The sequence below is a fragment of the Chionomys nivalis genome, chromosome 14, assembly GCF_950005125.1.
Source record: "Chionomys nivalis chromosome 14, mChiNiv1.1, whole genome shotgun sequence".
Classification (NCBI taxonomy): Eukaryota; Metazoa; Chordata; class Mammalia; order Rodentia; family Cricetidae; genus Chionomys; species Chionomys nivalis.
Window position 1 is genome coordinate 33,101,814 of NC_080099.1, and position 18,330 is coordinate 33,120,143.

Here is an 18,330-nt window from a genome sequence, read left to right on the forward strand (position 1 = left end):
AGAAGATGGCAGATAATAATGAGAAAAAAAAAAAAAACTGACTAAAGGACTGCATTTGAATTTGCCAAATTTCCCAGAAGTCTCTTATGATCAAGCAACACAGTTAAATTAATTTACAATAAATAAATCTTCCAGAGACTACCTTACTGTGTGATTGAGTAATATCAATAATGTGACATTATCATAGTGTATTTCTGAAGGAATGCCTAGGAATATGCCTGGTCATATGAAAGCATCTGTCAGTCACACGTTGAGGGTCCCAGCACTGCATGGAGAGCCTTTCCTAAGACAGGCACAAAGAGGAGAGACACGTAATGGCTCATAAGCTTCAAGGATCGGTGAGACCTGGTAGCAAATTTAGGACATGCTCTTGATGGCTTACTGGACTGAAAGATTCCAGTAGTGTTATTATAAAAGCAGAATTTATGACTCACCAAGTGGCAACTACTCAGTGTGAATTCTGTGAATAAGCTGTGGATAATGTGTCCTTGTATTGCAGTACATAGTAGAACATGTAAATTAAATAGATATTGCACAGAGAGAAAATGAGAAGGCAAAAAACAAATGTGTCACAGCCACCACCCATAGTCATGGGTGTTTCCAGTATAAAGGAAGATATGGTTACATAAACCAGATATTCTCACCTGCTTGTTCTTTTTCTACATTTCATTTATTTCAAAATTACAAAGGTTGAGTTAATAAGCATATTTTTACATAGTAAAATTCGTCGTGCCAGATGAATTCTCTACTTTAAACCTCAAAGTTCAAACATACAAAGAACATTGGTCTCCTTTTGAGACTGTGACAACCCTGAAGAGATGCACAAAGATCAGTCTGTTACTGTTGAAAAGTTAAGTACCCCAGGCTTTGACTAAGTCAATACGATAACCACACATGTATTCTCTGACACTCAATGTAAAGTATATAAATAAGAAAGGGGATGCTTGCAATGCCAAACCAACCCAAAAAAAAAAAATCTGATATACTTTCAGTTTTGTTTGAAAGCAAAACATTTTCCATTTTAAAGTTACTCTAACTGAACTCTTCTGGGCTTTTCTCAAAAACTATTTGTTTTCTTTCTTTTCCATTTTCCTCTTTGGCAAATATTTTACAACATTCTGTGAGAAAGAGTTTTGTAGTGTCCATTTGTAGTTGTAAAATAACTTGTCTTAATCCTTTTGTTTACTCCCTCAAATGAGTCACTGATGTTTCCCAACTGCTCTTGAGCAGAGGTACTTGTGACTTGGTAGCATCATGTTGTCTTTTCCTGGAAGCCAAAAATTGAGCAAACCAGAAAATGTCCAACTGGAATTGAACCAATGTATCCTTCAAACTAACAGCAATTCACTGATTTATATTAGAATATTGTGTGTTTTTATTTGTTTCTGGGGAGGTTGCATAATTCTTACTGAAGAAAACAAAATCTTCTCAGACTCTCTTGTAGCCTCTAGCAATGCTGCTTTCAAAATACACATTCAAAAGCAATTAAGTGTTTGACATAAAACTTCCCCAGTCCATTTTACTCATTTATGTTAAGATATTTTCTTTCAGTCTGCTTACCTCTTCTTAGTAATATGCACCTTTGACAAGTTTGTTGATAATTAGTTTACAGTTGCCGTTGATTCGTACTAAGTTATTCAAGTCGTTATTGAATCCTAACATCTGGCTTCTTTAATCCTTCCTGACTTCAGCCATTTTTTTTACCAGCTAGGAAGGAAAATCAGATATTCTAGGTCATCCTGGTTAATAGTTTTGTCAATTCCAGTTCCTATCTGCAGAACAAGGTGAACATCTTGGATGATAGCTCATTTATTGAAGGACTTACTGCACAAACATAAGGACCTGAGTTCAGTTCCTGGAGCCCACTTGAAGAAGTCAGACTTAAGAGTACCTACTTTAATCCCAACATTAGGGAGGCAGAGACAAGTAGATCACCAAGATGTGCTACCCGGTTAGGCTAGTCTCCATTGCAGGCACCAGGCCAGTGAGAGATCCTTCTGGAAAAAAAACAAAAGTCTAGAACTTGAAGAACACCCAAAGTTATACTCTGATACCACACTCCCACATTTACTTACACACACACACACACACACACACACACGCATGCATGAACATGTACACAAGCCTAAGAGAACACACAAAACTAAAGGAAAGGAATGAACGAATAGAAAACAGAAAAAAAAGAAAGAACTACCCCTTTGCCCTATGTGATGCTGTAGATCTATGCTCTTCTTGAGTTCTTCTGTACTCTTTTATTTATTAAAAAAACAACCTTTTCGCATTTTATACACCAATTCCAGTTTCCACTCCCTCCCCTTCTCTCCATCCCTCCAATTTCCCCCCACCCCACCCCTCATCCACTCCTCAGAGAGGGTAAGGCTCCCATAGGGAGTCAACCAAGACTAGCACATCACTTTGAGGCAGGACCAAGGCCCTCCTACTATATCTAGACTGAGAAAGATATCTCATCCAAAGGGAATGGGCTCCAAAAAGCCAGTTCAAGCAGTAGGGATAAATCCTGGTCCCACTGTCAGTGGCCCCACAGACTATCCCAGCCATACAGCTGTCACTCACATTCAGAAGGCGTAGTTTCACCCTATGTAGGTCCCTTTGCTGTCAGTCTGGAGTCAGTGTGCTCCCCTTAGCTCAAGCAAGTTGTTTCAGTGGGTATCCCTAGCATGGCCTTGACCCCTTTGCTCATATTATCACTTCCCTCTCTCTTCAACTGAACTTTGGGAGTTCAGCCCAGTGCTTCACTGTTGATTACTGCATCTGCTTCCATCAGTTGCTGGATGAAGGTTCTATGATGACAATTAAGGTAGACATCAATCTGAGTACAGGGGAAGACCATTTCAGGCACCCTCTCTTCTATTGCTTAGGGTCTTTGCTGGGGTCATTATTGTGGATTGCTGGGAATTTCTCTTGTTTGCTCTCATCTCTGTCCTTTTCCATCTCAACCAGCCAGTTCCCTCATGTTCTCTTCCCACCTCTCCTTCTCTTCTCCTCTTCTTTCCTCCCTTCTCTCCCCACCCCCATGCTCCCAGTTTTCTCAGGATATCTTGTCTATTTCTCCTTCCCAGGGGAGATCCATGTGTGTTCTCTTAAGGTTCTACTTGTTACCTAGCTTCTCTGGGTTCATGGACTACTGGCTGGTAATCTTTTGCTTTACAACTCATATCCACTTACAAGTGAGTACATACTGTGTCTGTCTTTCTGTGCTACCTCACCCAGAATTTTTTTTCTAGTTTCATCCATTTGCATGCAAATTTCAAGATGTCGTTTTTGTTTGGTTTGGTTTTGTTTTTTAGCCACCGAGTAGTATTTCATTGTGTAAATGTACCACATTTTCTTTATCCATTCCTTGATTGAGGAGCAGCTAGGTTGTTTCCAGGTCCTGGCTATTACAAATAGCTATGAACATAGCTGAGCAAATGTACTTGTACAATAATTGAGCATCTTTTGGGTATATGCCCAAGAGTGGTATTGCTGAATCCGGAGGTAGGTTGATTCCCAATTTTCTGAGAAACCACCATACTGATTTCCAAAGTGGCTGTACAAGTTTGCATTCCCACCAGTAATGGAAGAGTGTCCCCCTTATTCCTCCTCTTTTCCAGCATAAGCTATCATTGATGTTCTTGATCCTAGCCATTCTGACTGATATACAAGTACACACCTATGAACACCTGATTTTTGACAAAGAAGCTAAAATTATACAATGGAAAAAGAAAGCATCTTCAAAAAAGGGTGCTGGCATAACAGGATATCAACATGTAGAAGAATGTAAATAGATCCATATCTATACCCATGCACAAAACTCAAGTCCAAATGGATCAAAGACCTCAATATAAATCCAGACACACTTAACCTCATAGAAGAGAAATTGGGAAGTAGCCTTCAAAGGGTGGGCACAGGAGACCACTTCCTAAATATAAGACGAGTAGCACTGACGCTGAGAGCAACAATAAATAAATAATGTCACCTTCTGAAACTAGAAGCTTCTTTAAAACAAAGGCCACAGTCAATAAAACAAAATGGCAGCCTAGAGAATGGGAAAAGATCTTCACCAACACACATCAGACAGAAGACTGACCTCCAAAATATATAAAGGTTCAAGAAACTAGACATCAAAATAACAAATAATCCCATTAAAAATGGGTACAGATCTAAACAGAGAATATTTGACAGAAGAATCTTAAATCTTGAAAGACACTTAAGGAAATGCTCAACATCCTTAGCCATCAGGGAAATGAAAATCAAAACGACTCTGGGATACCATCTGTATTTTTTTTACTGTGTGTTAGTTTTAAAGGTCACAGAGAGGACACGGGTAGGAACAAACAAAGCTGTGTATTGAGAAACGTAGAAAACAAAAATTTGGTCTGAACATTTTTACCTGATAAATTCAAAGAGAACCATTTGTAGAAGAACTGACCTAGAAGACAATTGATATTTGTCTTCAAAAATAACACAAATATTCTGAAAGAACACCACCAATAAATATCCTCTCTTTCTGAGGCCCTTTGGGGAAATCCGTAATAGCTCAATTTTTTTTTTTTTTTTTTAGACAGGGTTTCTCCGTAACTTTTTTTGGTTCCTGTCCTGGAACTAGCTCTTGTAGACCAGGCTGGCCTCGAACTCACAGAGATCCGCCTGCCTCTGCCTCCCGAATACTGGGATTAAAGGCGTGTGCCACCACAGCCCGGCTTGTAATAACTCAAATTTGTCAACACAATCATCATAATTTATTTTAAAATACAAGGTGTTGCATGGGAACTTTCATCTGGCGATGGATCGAGAGAGAGACAGAGACCCAATTTGGAGCAACGGTCTGAGCTCTTAAGGTCCAAATGAGGAGCAGAAGGAGGGAGAACATGAGCAAGGAAATCAGGACCACGAGGCGTGCACCCACCCACTGTGACAGTGGAACTGATCTATTGGGAGCTCTCCAAGGCCAGCTGGACTGGGACTGAATAAGCATGGGTTGAAACTGGACTCTCTGAACATGGCGGACAATGAAGGCTGATGAGAAGCCAAGGACAATGGCACTAGATTTCGATCCTAATACATGATCTGGCTTTGTGGGAGCTTAGCCTGTTTGGATGCTCACCTTCCTGGACCTAGATAGAAGTGGGAGGACCTTGGTCTTCCTGTAGGGCAGGGAATTTGGACTGCTCTTCAGTATCAAGAGGGAGGGGGAATGGACTGGGGGGAGGAGAAGAGGAGTGGGTATAGGGGGAGGGGAGCGGGGGGGAGGAGGCAATATGTGGGAGGAGGGGGAGGGAAATGGGAAACGGGGAGCAGTTGGAAATTTTAATTAAAAAAGAATAAAAAAAAATGAAAAAAAAATACAAGGTGTTGTCTTTATAAAATATATAAAATATCTACACTATTTTCCTAGTTATTTCCCTTAAAATGTTGTACTTGATAATAATTAATATTACCTATACAAGGTTAAGGAGATGAGTAACTCTTGGGAGAGGGAGCTCTTTCCACCAGAGATAACAGACATTAAAGGGCATGTGAAGGCATCACTGGGGTGTGGCCTAGGCTCTGTGTGTTTATAATAGTCTTATGAGACATCGTCATTCTTCAAAGACAAATTAAATTCTGAGAGATTAAGCGGCGTGCCTTTTCTCTTCCCTCTGCTTACTATATCGTTTTCACATTTTATGATTGAACTTTTTACTCCTGTTTCAGATTCCAGTTGATCTGACTCGTTTCTTGTCACCTGTCCTATGAGAGTGAAGGGACTACCTCTTTGTACACAAGAGTAGTCATCATGTCGTTAGTCTGAATCCTTCACAGCATTTATAACTGTGTTTGTTTGTTCATGTGTTCATTCAATGTAGGGATGAAGCTTTATTATTTTACCTCCAATGTTGCAGGATATTTGATCACACTGTGAAACTCCAAGACTGTGTTAATAAAAGTAACCTTGGTGAGGGGGCACAGTCAGCGACTAGTTGACAGGAATTAGCCATAGAGAGAATAGGGGAGCCAGGAATACAGAGAAATACAGAGAAGGGAGGTAGAAGAGGACTTAGAGATTTGTGTTCTTTTTGGTTAGAGAAGAGTGGGGAGAGACCTCTCTGGCTGGGTCTCTGATTAAAAAAGAAGGTCAGTGGGTTGCTTCTTGGCCTCTCTGAGCTGGCAGGCTTTTAGTCCAACATCTGACTCCTGAGCCTTTACTGGCAAACAAAACTGCAGAGACTGCTAGAACTTACATTTGGTGGCCAAAGCCAAGCCAGTGCCAGTGGGACCATAAATCCCTGAAGGCTCCAGTCTGAGTGGCAGGGTGCTGACTGTGTGGCCTAGGGGGCAGACACTAGTTAAAATATCAGTAGATTTAGGTTGCAGCCACTAAGTCAGCAGACAACACTTGCCCTTCACATCCTTCACATTGCATACTTTTTTTTTTTTTTTTTTGCATGACAAGATACTCAGATTTCCAGGCTAGTCCTGCTCGGAGCGAAAGAGGATTTAAGAATATCAGTACCTGTCTCAACAGAGATCCTCCAGTTGCTCTAGAGAGGGATAGTTTTATTTTTTTTTCATGAACTCCAGAAATCCAGATTCTTATGTCAGCTTAAAATTCTTTCAAACATCTGATCCATTGGTGAGTCTGAGAAGCTTGAGATTTTAACCTGTAAATGGATTATTATTTTTTGAACTTTATTTTTTGAGTTAATTATGTAATCTCAGCATTTCGCCCTTTTCTCCCTTCCTCTCTCCAAACCCTCCCATATACTTCTCTTTGCTCTCTTTCAAATTGATAGCCTCTTTTTTCATTAATTACTGTTACATAATGTATATCTATATACTTATATATATATTCCTAAAGAAATCCAACTACTCACTCTGTGTAATGTTATTTGTATTTATGTTTTCAGGGTTAACTATTTGGTATTGGGTAACCAGGTGTTGTTTCCTTTACTGAGAAAGACTGTTTCTCCCACTCTCAGCGTTCCAGAGCTGCCTGTACTTCTTTGTGTATGGTTGAGCTTTCATGGGTTTTCTTCTATCCACCTTAGCATGTCCCATTGTTGTCCTTGTGAACAAGGTCATGTTTAAGCTAAGTTTTATGAATGTAGATTCAAACATTACTTGAAGATACAATATCACAGAAAACTCCCATTCTCTGGCTCTTACAATCTTTCTGCACCCTCTTCCACAATGTTCTCTTAGCCTACATGTGGGAGTTCTTTTCTAGATGCTTTAGGACCAGATGTCTTCTAGATGTTGGAGCCCATTGGGATTAGGCTCCACAGCTCTGCGTTATTGTTGATCATGTTTTTCTGTGATGGTCTCAATCTGTTTTAAAGAGCTTTCTTGATGATGGGTGATGATGAATCACTTATCTGTTGATTTAAGGACAAGTATTTAGAATACAGTTAGGGATTATGATGGTTTAATAAAGTGGGAGTTGTCGGTTCTCTTAAAACAACCATGACTTCACCAGCCCAGCTTGGCTAGGTTTGTGGTACCAGGCATGATTTCCTTCCTTTTGGGTGAGTCTTAGTTCAGTTAAATATCTGTTGGATATCACCAAGGTATGTGTGCCACTATTGAATCTTTAGGGTTATTTTGCCATTGAGGTGGTTCATGTATATCATATTTGAATAGTAGTACTGGGTGCTTCCCTCTCTTGGAAGCTTTCATGGTACCAAAAGGTACCATGAAAACAAGTACCAATCAGGGAGGAGACTTTTCAGATCAGTGACACTCAGTTATGGTTCAAGCCTGGAGTATAGAGTTAATAAAACTGGGTGTCAAATTTAGACATGATATAGGAAAGGTCGGTGGGTTAGGGCATAGACAGAGAGGTCTCAGCAGAATCTTAGGGGTAGATTTCAGAACAGGCACCGGTGGCCATATTAGGCTTAGGCACTGGATGTGGGACCTGGACTAGATCTGGCAGGTTGGGGATTTGTGAGCAGAGGAGAGAGTCGTGTATAATCACATGGGTAAACCTTGAAGAAAGATGTGCATGATCTGGCTAGGTGGCAAGGTTACTTGTGGTGGCAAAAGTATTCTTCTTAAAATAAGAGCCAACTATTCTTTGTTGCTTTAAAAGCTAAGTTTATATGCCCTTGAAGCTGAGTAATCTATTGGTGCCATTACTAATTAGACTATTGACCAAATCAAAAGAGTAAATTATGGAAGTTCATAGTGAAAATGTAAAGGCAAGAGCTACAAAAACCATTTTTTGTTTGTTTTAGAAACAAAAACTAATCTAGTCAAGCAAGCCCAGGGAGGTGGGCTACAGAAAAACAACAATCCCTCCTGCTCTTTCTGTTCACATAACCACAATTTCCACTTCACTAAAGATAGTTGTAGCAGCAAGGTTTTCCTTTGTGTCTCCCTTCGTCTTTGCCATAATTTATAAATTCCCTGGAGCTCTCTTCTCTTTTAGCATTTCAAATGAATTTCTGCCGTTATGACAATAGGAGATTTCCATGCATTTGTTTTCTTTTACTTTCAAGTAGAACAACAAACAAGCAGAATAAAGCCCGTCTCACGTTTACTTGTTTTTACTCTTACACGTCTCACTTGAAGTCAACTGCTTTTCATATTTTTCTTTTCCATAATAATTGTTTGTATTATTGTTTACATATGACTCTTCTTTTCTCATAAACTCTGTCCATAGACAGACCTCTCTTGTACTAAAGAAACTTACATTTTATTAAATGGGATCCTCCCTCCCCCATTTAAACATACATGGGCAAGTCTATGTGTATTATACACATGAAATTCTTGAGCAAGTTTGAACAAAATTATTATAGCAATTATCAGTCTTTCCACTGGCTTTTCTGGCAATAGTATTGATTTACAGTCTCTGGAACTTTTATATATTCTTCATAATTGCAGCTACAACATAAAAAGTAAAAATAAAAGCCATCAAATTGACAATAGAAGATAAAATTGTATAATAAACTGTTAGATCAAAAAATTAACACTGAGTAGTTTAAAGCTTTGCAAATTTTATTTTGGCTGAAAAAAAAGAAAGCGAGAAAATAAAATCTATAGCACTTAGAATACACTGTAAAATAATATTATCCTTATACACAAAAGATGCCAAAGCCATAAAGTAGACTAAATCCAGGTTCTTTAGAAAAGATAAAATATATTCATTAAAAAAAATAACTATAGGGATATGTCCTTTGTATTTTAATAAATAAAACTTGCCCGAAGGTCAGTGTCAAGCAGCCACACTAGTCAGCCATACGGGCCAAGCAGTTGGTGGCACACACCTTTAATCCCAGCAGCCACACCAGTTAGCCATAGGGGCTGGGCAGTTGTGGTGCATGCCTTTAGTGCCAGTACTAGAAAGGAACCTAAAGCAAAATAAGACAGGAACTTGCCCTCCCTTTTTCAATCTGAAGATTTCAAAGAGGTAAGAGCTCTCTAGTGGCTTGGCTGCTTTTGTTTTTCAGATCTTCAGGTTGAACCCCAATATCTGTCTCTGTGTTTTTATTATTCATGCTACACTTAACTGACAAAAAAAACAATGCAAAAGAACTCATTGTACAACTCTCATAGTTTTGTTAGTTAGGGTGCACTTGACTTTGCATGAAGAGTCTAGCTCAACCTAGTGAAAACAGAAATTAAAGCCACAAACCAAAAATTGAATGTCCACAAGAGCAGAAACTCCAGTTTCACTCTATTTCTTCCCTCTCTAAGTTAACTTGACATCTGCAAACAAACTTTTCCATGAGATTGCCTGGAAGAAGCAATAAGTTTAAATCTTTTCAGCCTTGGGACCCCAGCTCACATTTGCAATATCTGGGAAGTTCTGACAACCTAGAGCATCACTAATCTTGAAATGACAGGAGACCGGAGTAGAATGTTGTTATTGGCAGGTATAGAGCTAGGTCACCACTCCCAGCACCAATTACTATATGCAATGAGGAAGTTTCACTTTCAAAATTACCTATTTCCCTTTCATCAAAAGTAGCAGTATCCTAAAAGAAGGTACCTCTTGCTTCTAATTAAATTAAATTAGATAGTCTTGAAACTCTAAAGAGACCCTAAGTAGTTCAGTAATCAGAGATAATCTTAACGTTCACTAACTGCCTTTGTAAAAATTAATACCATAAGAAAGCTAAGTCCTGCCTTTCCGCTCGGCCGTTCCCCTGCACGGGAGGCAACCATGGCGCCCAGCCGGAATGGCATGATCTTGAAGCCCCACTTCCACAAGGACTGGCAGCAGCGAGTGGACACTTGGTTCAACCAGCCGGCATGCATGAGATCCGCAGACGCAAGGCCCGGCAGGCGAAAGCCCGCCGCATTGCCCCACGCCCCGCGTCCGGACCCATCAGGCCCATCGTGAGGTGCCCCACAGTGCTCTACCACACCAAGGTCCGAGCTGGCCGGGGCTTCAGCCTGGAGGAACTCAGGGTGGCTGGTATCCATAAGAAGGTGGCTCGCACCATTGGCATCTCCGTGGACCCAAGGAGGCGAAACAAGTCCACCAAGTCCCTGCAGGCCAACGTGCAGCGCCTGAAGGAGTACCGCTCCAAGCTCATCCTCTTCCCCAGGAAGCCTTCCGCTCCAAAGAAGGGAGATAGTTTGGCTGAAGAACTTAAATTGGCCACTCAGCTAACAGGACCTGTGATGCCCATCCAGAATGTTTATAAGAAGGAGAAAGCCAGAGTCATCACAGAAGAAGAGAAGAACTTCAAGGCTTTTGCCAGTCTTCGCATGGCCCGGGCCAATGCCCGGCTCGTTGGCATACGAGCAAAGAGGGCAAAGGAAGCTGCAGAGCAGGATGTTGAGAAGAAAAAGTGATGTGCTTTTGGAATATCGCAATAAATTTTCCATAAAGCAAAAAAAAAAAAAAAAAAAAAAAAAAAAAAAAAAAAAAAGCTAAGTCCTACCACTGGGGCTAGAGCTCAGTTTCTTTTATTAGTAGGCCCTGCGCTTTGAACTATTTTGTCTGTGGCATTTGGCTACAGAATCAGACTCTCATAATGTGACCCCAGTGGAGAACTAAAGACTGCCCATTGAGGTACAGCCGAGAGAAAAAGATAATGAAACCTTGCCTGTTGATGATACCGCTAGCATTATAAAGGGTTAAAAAGTATTAATGTGGGTTAAAAAAGTATTAAAGTATTAATAGCACTATAAAGTACTAAAAATTATCACTTTTAACTGTGACTGGGCTAGATATTTAATAATATTAGAGTCCACTTATGCCAGAAAAGCTAATTTAAACACAGAGTTTAAATGTCATGGCCTCTTAGTATCTAAGTGAGCAGAACAGTCATTGTACACTTCCATTGATGACGTGTGGCTGGCAGCAGTCACTTTAGAAACGAATAGTAGTGGAAGAAAAGGGTACATGGAGCTGTAAGGACAAATAGTACTCTCAGTCAATGTTCGTTATTTGATGTTGTTTTCTTCTTTCAATTTTATGGGCTCTCATTTAACCAGCAGTGATTTCCCTGGAGTCTCAAGAAAGCCAGTTATCCCATTGCTTGCCTTCTGCCTAAAGGGTGACTTAGGAGAATTTTGCAGTGTTCATGAATAGAGGAAAGCCATGGACAGTGTGAGAACTCCAGATGAGAAAAGGAACTATCATCTAGCTATTGGGACATATTTAGGCTAAGGATTAAGTGGCTCTGCTAATGATGTCTACCATCAGACTGTCCCTTAATGAGAACATCATGTATATCCATACCTTCCATAGTTTCTACTTTTCCCCTTGAGTCCTTTATAACTAAGCCTAGCATTTCTGTGAATCTCAACTTCAGGTCCATTACACAAGATTTCCTTGGGCTTCAAATAGTTGGTTTCTGTTTTGTTATCTTCTTGTTGCTGTTGTTTTCTGTAGGCCTTTTTTATTATTAGGCTCACATTTATAGCAGTTGTTCAACTGAGACCATTTTTTTGACCTTTGAACTCATTTTGTTCTAAGTACTTGTTTACTGTTCTGTATGTTTTCAGATATTGTTTTGAACACAGAATATAATTCTAGCCATTTATATATGCAATAGTAATGTGAATACCTCTTGAATGAATTAAATGAATGAGGAAAGGCAAGGGAAGAACAAAAGGGGCCTGTTTAAAAAAAGAAACCACTGTGATATAGGAACAAAAATATTCTTATAAATATAAGCATAAAGGCAACAAACCATGTTACTAGGAAATTATGGTAAAATGAAGTTACTCCAACACATGGTACGAATGTAAGATATTTTATGAGAAACCTCAGAGCCAGAAATAGTGCTTTATTTTACAAGCTCTGGAAAGTTTCCTATAATGACAGAGAAATAATGTTTGAAACCCACGGAAATATTTGAAGAACTGAAAGCCTGGCCTTCACCAACCATAAATTTGGGCTAAGCAAATGAAGTGCTACCCTTCCTGTCACACAATACACATGAATCTTCACATCTTGGAAAGTTTTGTCTAGAACCACAGGGGGACTTCTCCGTTCTCTGAGATTCTTTGATGGCTCCCTTTAGACACCAAGGAATTCTCTTCTGATGTAAATATCCCCACATCTCATCCATATTTGTCAAATCATAGCAATTTTGTGCTGACAATATAAGTAGCAGCAACATACATGATATTTTGTACGCACTGAGAGGACAATTACTTATGACAACACTTTTTAAAGTTTCTCTGTAACCACAGCCCAATTTAAAGACTAAAATCTAAATTATAATCCTAGAGGCTGATGTGTTGGCCTAAATACAGGTCTGGCACTTCCAAATAAGAGTTTCCTCATTTTTTTTACTTCTGCCTCATTTCCCAAATCTATGAGAGAAGAATCATTTTACTTGACAGTTAGTGAACCATTTAGTAACTTAGATATTGTATTATGTGTATAGATTTTGTGCAAACTGTTGACAAGAATCTTAAGATAGCTAACATAAAAGAAATGAAAAGCCTAACACTACGTGTAGATTGTGCTGGCTTATCCAAAGGAACTATAAGGTGCTTAGCATTAATACATCTATAAATGATTGATTCTGAAATTAGTACTCTAAGATTTATGTTTTGATCTCAGAAAATGATAACTGTTCTTATCTAAACCCTAAACAACATAAATTCATTTGTCTTCCACATCTAGGAGCTTTTTGCACCACTGTTCACTTCTATACAACCATACTCTCTACGCAGTCAGGCTGTTCACTTCTATACAACCATACTCTCTACGCAGTCAGGCGGAGGCAAACTCTGCTGATGTAACTAAGGGTATCATGGTGGCCTCATCTCAGTGAGCTGTAATGGACCAAGGCTTGGAGATGCTTTTGTTGACTGTTCTGGGAAAGAGCACATGTCACTTCCTAGACTATGGTCATAATGTTGGGAAGAGGCTACAATGTGTCTAACTTTGTGTTTTGGAATAGATCTTTGCTTGGTGGTCTCTTTCCTTTTGTTTCTATTCTTTGTGTTGAAAGAAGTAGTCTCTATCACAGTTTCACCCCGCCCTCTGCTCACAAATTTGCACCCTTTCCTCTCTTCAAAGCACATGCATCTCATTTCTTTTTTTTTTAATTAATTAATTTATTTAATTATTAAAGATTTCTGCCTCTTCCCCGCCACCACCTCCCATTCCCTCCCCCTCCCCCAATCAAGTCTTCCTTCCTCCTCAGCCCAAAGAGCAAGCAGGTTTCTCTGCCCTGTGGGATGTCCAAGGGCCACCCACCTCCATCCAGGTCTATTAAGGTGAGCATCCAAACTACCTGGGCTCCCACAAAGCCATTACGTGCAATAGGATCAAGAACCCATTGCCATTGTTCTTCAGTTCTCATGCATCTCATTTCTAAGTGGTCCAATAAATGTTCTCTTTACTTCTGCTTCCATTTCAAAGTCCAGACTAGATATAAAGTATTCAATCCTGTTGCTCAGGACCATTTGTGTGTTGATGTGTTTCACTTTTCATAGACTAAAACACAAAATATTAAAACCATGATGTAAAACACTCATTCTGAAAAAAAATGGATGAATGTGAATTCTGAGATGGAGAGACTCATAAAGCAATGGTAGAATTCTTCTGGGTTGCCTGTGTTGCTTCCAACTTAAGGGCAATTTTATCAGAGTTTGAAAGTAAAACCTTCAGGTAGCAAGCTGCAAATCTCATCAACTGCCTAGAAGGGGGATGTGGGGAAGAGAAGAAAAAGGTGGTTCTGATTTGAGTTGGGTTGGCATGGGAGGTCAACCACATGGCAGAGAAGCAGCCACATGGAACGGAGAGGAGTTTCAGAGAAAGAGTGAAGCCGAGAGTGACAGGGAAAACATGCTTAGGACAGAGATGATAAGAAAAAAAGAAAAAATCTACTTTCCTTTCTACTTCACTGAGTAGACTTACATGCTGAGAGTCCATACCTACACAAAGGACTGAACTAGGAAACAGATATTCTGGGAAGGAAAATAGAGGGCCCCATTAAGGGTATAAGTACTACTATCTTTTTCAGCACTGTTTCAAGTGGATCTGCCTTCCTGAGTTGTTGATAGCCTTAAAACTCTCCACACAAATAAGGAAGGAAATGTCGTAGTTGGATCTTAAACCTGCACTTTAGAAAGAATCCCGGCCATTTAGCTCCATAATTTATGTTCTTCCATTTCTATGTTGAACAATGTTTTCTGTACCATTCCTTCAATAGTCACTTTGCAGAAACAATCAAGAAGTATTGTTATCCTAGGGAAATGCATATCTTGAAAAACTCAATTTAAAAGTTACCATTATCCAAGTAAAGTTTATACACAAAACTATATGTTAATTTTTAAATTATTGAAATGATATACACACAGATATATACATGTGGGTATAAACATATATATAGTTAGTGTATGAATGTTTTCAAATAAGTATAAATTGTGATATAACTAACTTAAGGTAATAGCATGTGCATCACTTCACAGTTAACTGCATACTCACATATATTTAATTATATAGTACAATTATAATTATATATAATCTGATTAATTTGAACATATATACACACTTGATAGAGTCATTGTATTCAAATCTTAAGCATACTCATGAACTTTAATAGTTTCTCTGTAACTTTTTTATTTCTAATAAAGGGGTGGCAAGAACATTTGAGATCTGTTCCTTTAACAAAACTAATTTTTATATCCAACCCTTAAAGTCCTCATTTATTCTTCAACTTTTCCAAAGCCCCTGCAAACCACCATTTTATTCTCTGCTCCTGAGCTTGACCATCACAATACAATAAACAGAAAAATGAAAGGATTTTGTATATTACTGGCTCATTTTACTTGGCACAATGGTCTCACTTTCATATATATTCATGTACACTTGTGTTGTTTCCTCAGCAAGATCATTGTGAAAGTTCATATATGTTTATTAGTCATATAATAATATAAACACTCTGGAAGATATACATAGATTTATAAATGATAGACATACAGACAAAAGAGGAGCATAGAGAGGTCCAAAATAAACATGTATAATCAATTCATCTTTGATAAAGTTGCTAAGAGAATTTATTGGGGAAAGACCAAGGTTTTTAATAGTCTTGGGAAAACTAAATGGTCACTTACAAGTGAATGCAATCACACCTATAAGCAAAAACTCAAATAAAAATGAACCAAATAGCTCAGTGGAAGACCAGACATAGAAAAAAAAAAAAAACTCTTGTTTAAAAATATAGATGAATCTTTTGGACTGATTCTCACAGCTATTGCTTTGGTTTGTGTCTGTAATGCCGCATCCATCAGGAAAAGAAATAGAGAGTTTCTTGAAAAATCAAATACTGACTGGCTCGGCTGGAAGTTGGAGTCACTTTTCTATCTTTATTTTTAACTCAGCTCATAGCTCTTTAGTAATGACAATTACTTTTTAAAAAAACAGCATTCACAGGGTTGTTTTTTAAACTTACTTTTCAGGTTTGTACTATTGTTTTTGCTTATTTGATTCCATCCTTTTTTTTTTTTTTCAAAAAAAGTTGTAGCTATAATCTGAGCAGCGGGCTTTGGCAGGAAGACAACTACTTCATCCTTATTTTCTCCCCTATAGGATTCAGGGTTTAATTCTTTGTTCACTGATGCTTTTGACTTAATTCTCAAATCCCTTTCCAGTCCCATCTTATGTCCGCAGTTTTAAAGAAGTTAGCTTCTGCAGGACTTCAAGACCTTTTGTCCCTCCTTATATATCATCAGCTTTTTCCAAATCAAAGTTGTTTCTCGTTGTACTTAACCAGACTATCAAGTAGCACACAATAAAAAACAACCCTTCTTCTCCTGAAGCTCTTACTCCCTGGGTTGCAATCTGAAAGAACATGACCCTCAAAAGCTTTCATAAGCGATAGATCAAGCATACCTACGTGCAGAGCATAGTCTGTTACGTCTATTGTATATAAAAAAGAGCATTGAGACATTGGGGAGGATTCTACAAGCTGGTGCTAGAAGCAGTACCTTTTATTCAGTTTGCATTCCCTCATACAATGGTCAGGCACTTGACTACACCTAACTAACTCCAATGAGGGTGGGAAAAAACAGTCCAGCCTATGTGCTTGGAATCAGAGAAATTAATTTTGACATGTAAACTGTAAATTCCGTTACAGAGTCTTGTGGACTTATAGGATATAATTATTACTTACCTGATGATGTAGAGTTTTTAATGTGGGCCACATTTTAAAAAGTTTTTTAGAAAATTAATTTTAAGTGTTATGTAAGTAAGGATTTTCCCACAATTTATAAATGTAAAGTTTCAAAAACAAATACATATTTAACACTGCTATATAAGACAAAAGTTGGAAAAAGTGAAAAATGAAGAGTCATACTTTGTTACAGAATACTTTAGCTTAGGATTTTCATAGAGTATCTTGAGTCTTTTAATAAAATATTATTGAATCAGTACAATAGTTGAACATTATGCACTCTCTCAAAAGTAAAAACAATACAAACAAAACAAAATCAAAACAAACAAGAAATAGATAAATAAAAGAAAATCAATAAGACAAAAATTACCAAAATATGAAACAAAATAAAAATGCATGCATGCACACACGCACATGCACATGTGCACAAACACACACACACAAATATGGAGTGTATACAGTGGGGTAACTTCCAAAACTGTACACTGTATTCTAGGAATATTGGAAAGGGAATAAAAACATAAATGCATGGAAATGCTAACTCAGACAATTCAGAAACCATTTATTTTTCAGTTGCAAATCTCAGCATCAAAGAGTCACTGGTAAAATGAAAGATGCTAGATATATATTTGGTAGAGCATTTTCCATATGAGTCATTTCTATAATTGTGTAGTTAAAAATTTAATATAAATTGTTTCTAATTACTAAAAGTTTAGGTATCAATAAGGTATAGTTACATTGTTGACATTTGAATTTTTTATATTTAACTGTTAACAAAAGCTCAAGCTGAAAAGAAAGCATTGGAAAGGTGTATATTGACAATTTATTAGGATAAATATCTCAAAGACAACATTGAATGGCTTTTGTAGTTAGTACAAATGGTATTGACCGTATTAATGTGTTCATAAGCAGCTGATGGTTGGTACTCTGTAATAATAAGTAGTACTTTTCCATATAGATGTAATATGCATATTATTGGAGAAAATTTAAATAAGTACCAAAGTTATTAGGTAAGCATTTTATAAAGTAAATTAGTAAAGTTGGAACTATATAAATGAGCTAATGAAACAATGAATATCTTAATCTTTTCTGTGATTTTAAAGTAAGTATCACAATAAATCTTTATTGTCCGTGTGCCTGTGAGAGTGGTTCCACAGAAATTAGCTTGGGGCCCAAGACCAACCCTAAATGTGGACAGCATGTTCCAGTAGGCTGAGAGCTATAGAAGGAAGAAGGAATCTCACTCGAAGCACACATTCTCCTTCTCCCTCTCCTTATTTCCTGTTTCTCTCACTCTCAATACTGGCTCCTTCATCAAGGACTGAATTCTCTAAACAATGAGCCAAAATAATCCTTTCCTCTGTTATTTTATGAATATATATTATATATAATAAAAACACATATTGTATCTGTGTTCCTAAATACATAAACACATCTGTAAATCTGTATAACGTTACAAGTGTGTATATGCTTCCAGTGTTGATCATTTGGTACTGGATAGCCAAATGGTGTGGCTTTCTCTGCTGAAAACTACTTCTCCTACTCATGGTATAAGGTTGAGGCCTCAGTGGTTTTCCCCTCTGCACTTTGCCATGTCTGTTGGTGTTGTCCTTGTTTAGTTCACATTTCGGCAAATGATGTTGGTGAGATGTCATGTGTTTAACTTCTGACATTACCACAGGATACAATCATATAATAGACTCTCTGATCGTGTGTCTCTTACACCACCACTCCCCTGCCCATTCCCTGAGCC

At 38.2% G+C, this 18,330-nt stretch overlaps 1 pseudogene; it reads left to right on the forward strand.

The window, feature by feature from the left end:
- The first annotated feature begins 10,150 nt into the window (after window positions 1–10,150).
- On the forward strand, window positions 10,151–10,788 carry LOC130886938 (60S ribosomal protein L13-like; annotated as a pseudogene).
- Window positions 10,789–18,330: the final 7,542 nt, after the last annotated feature.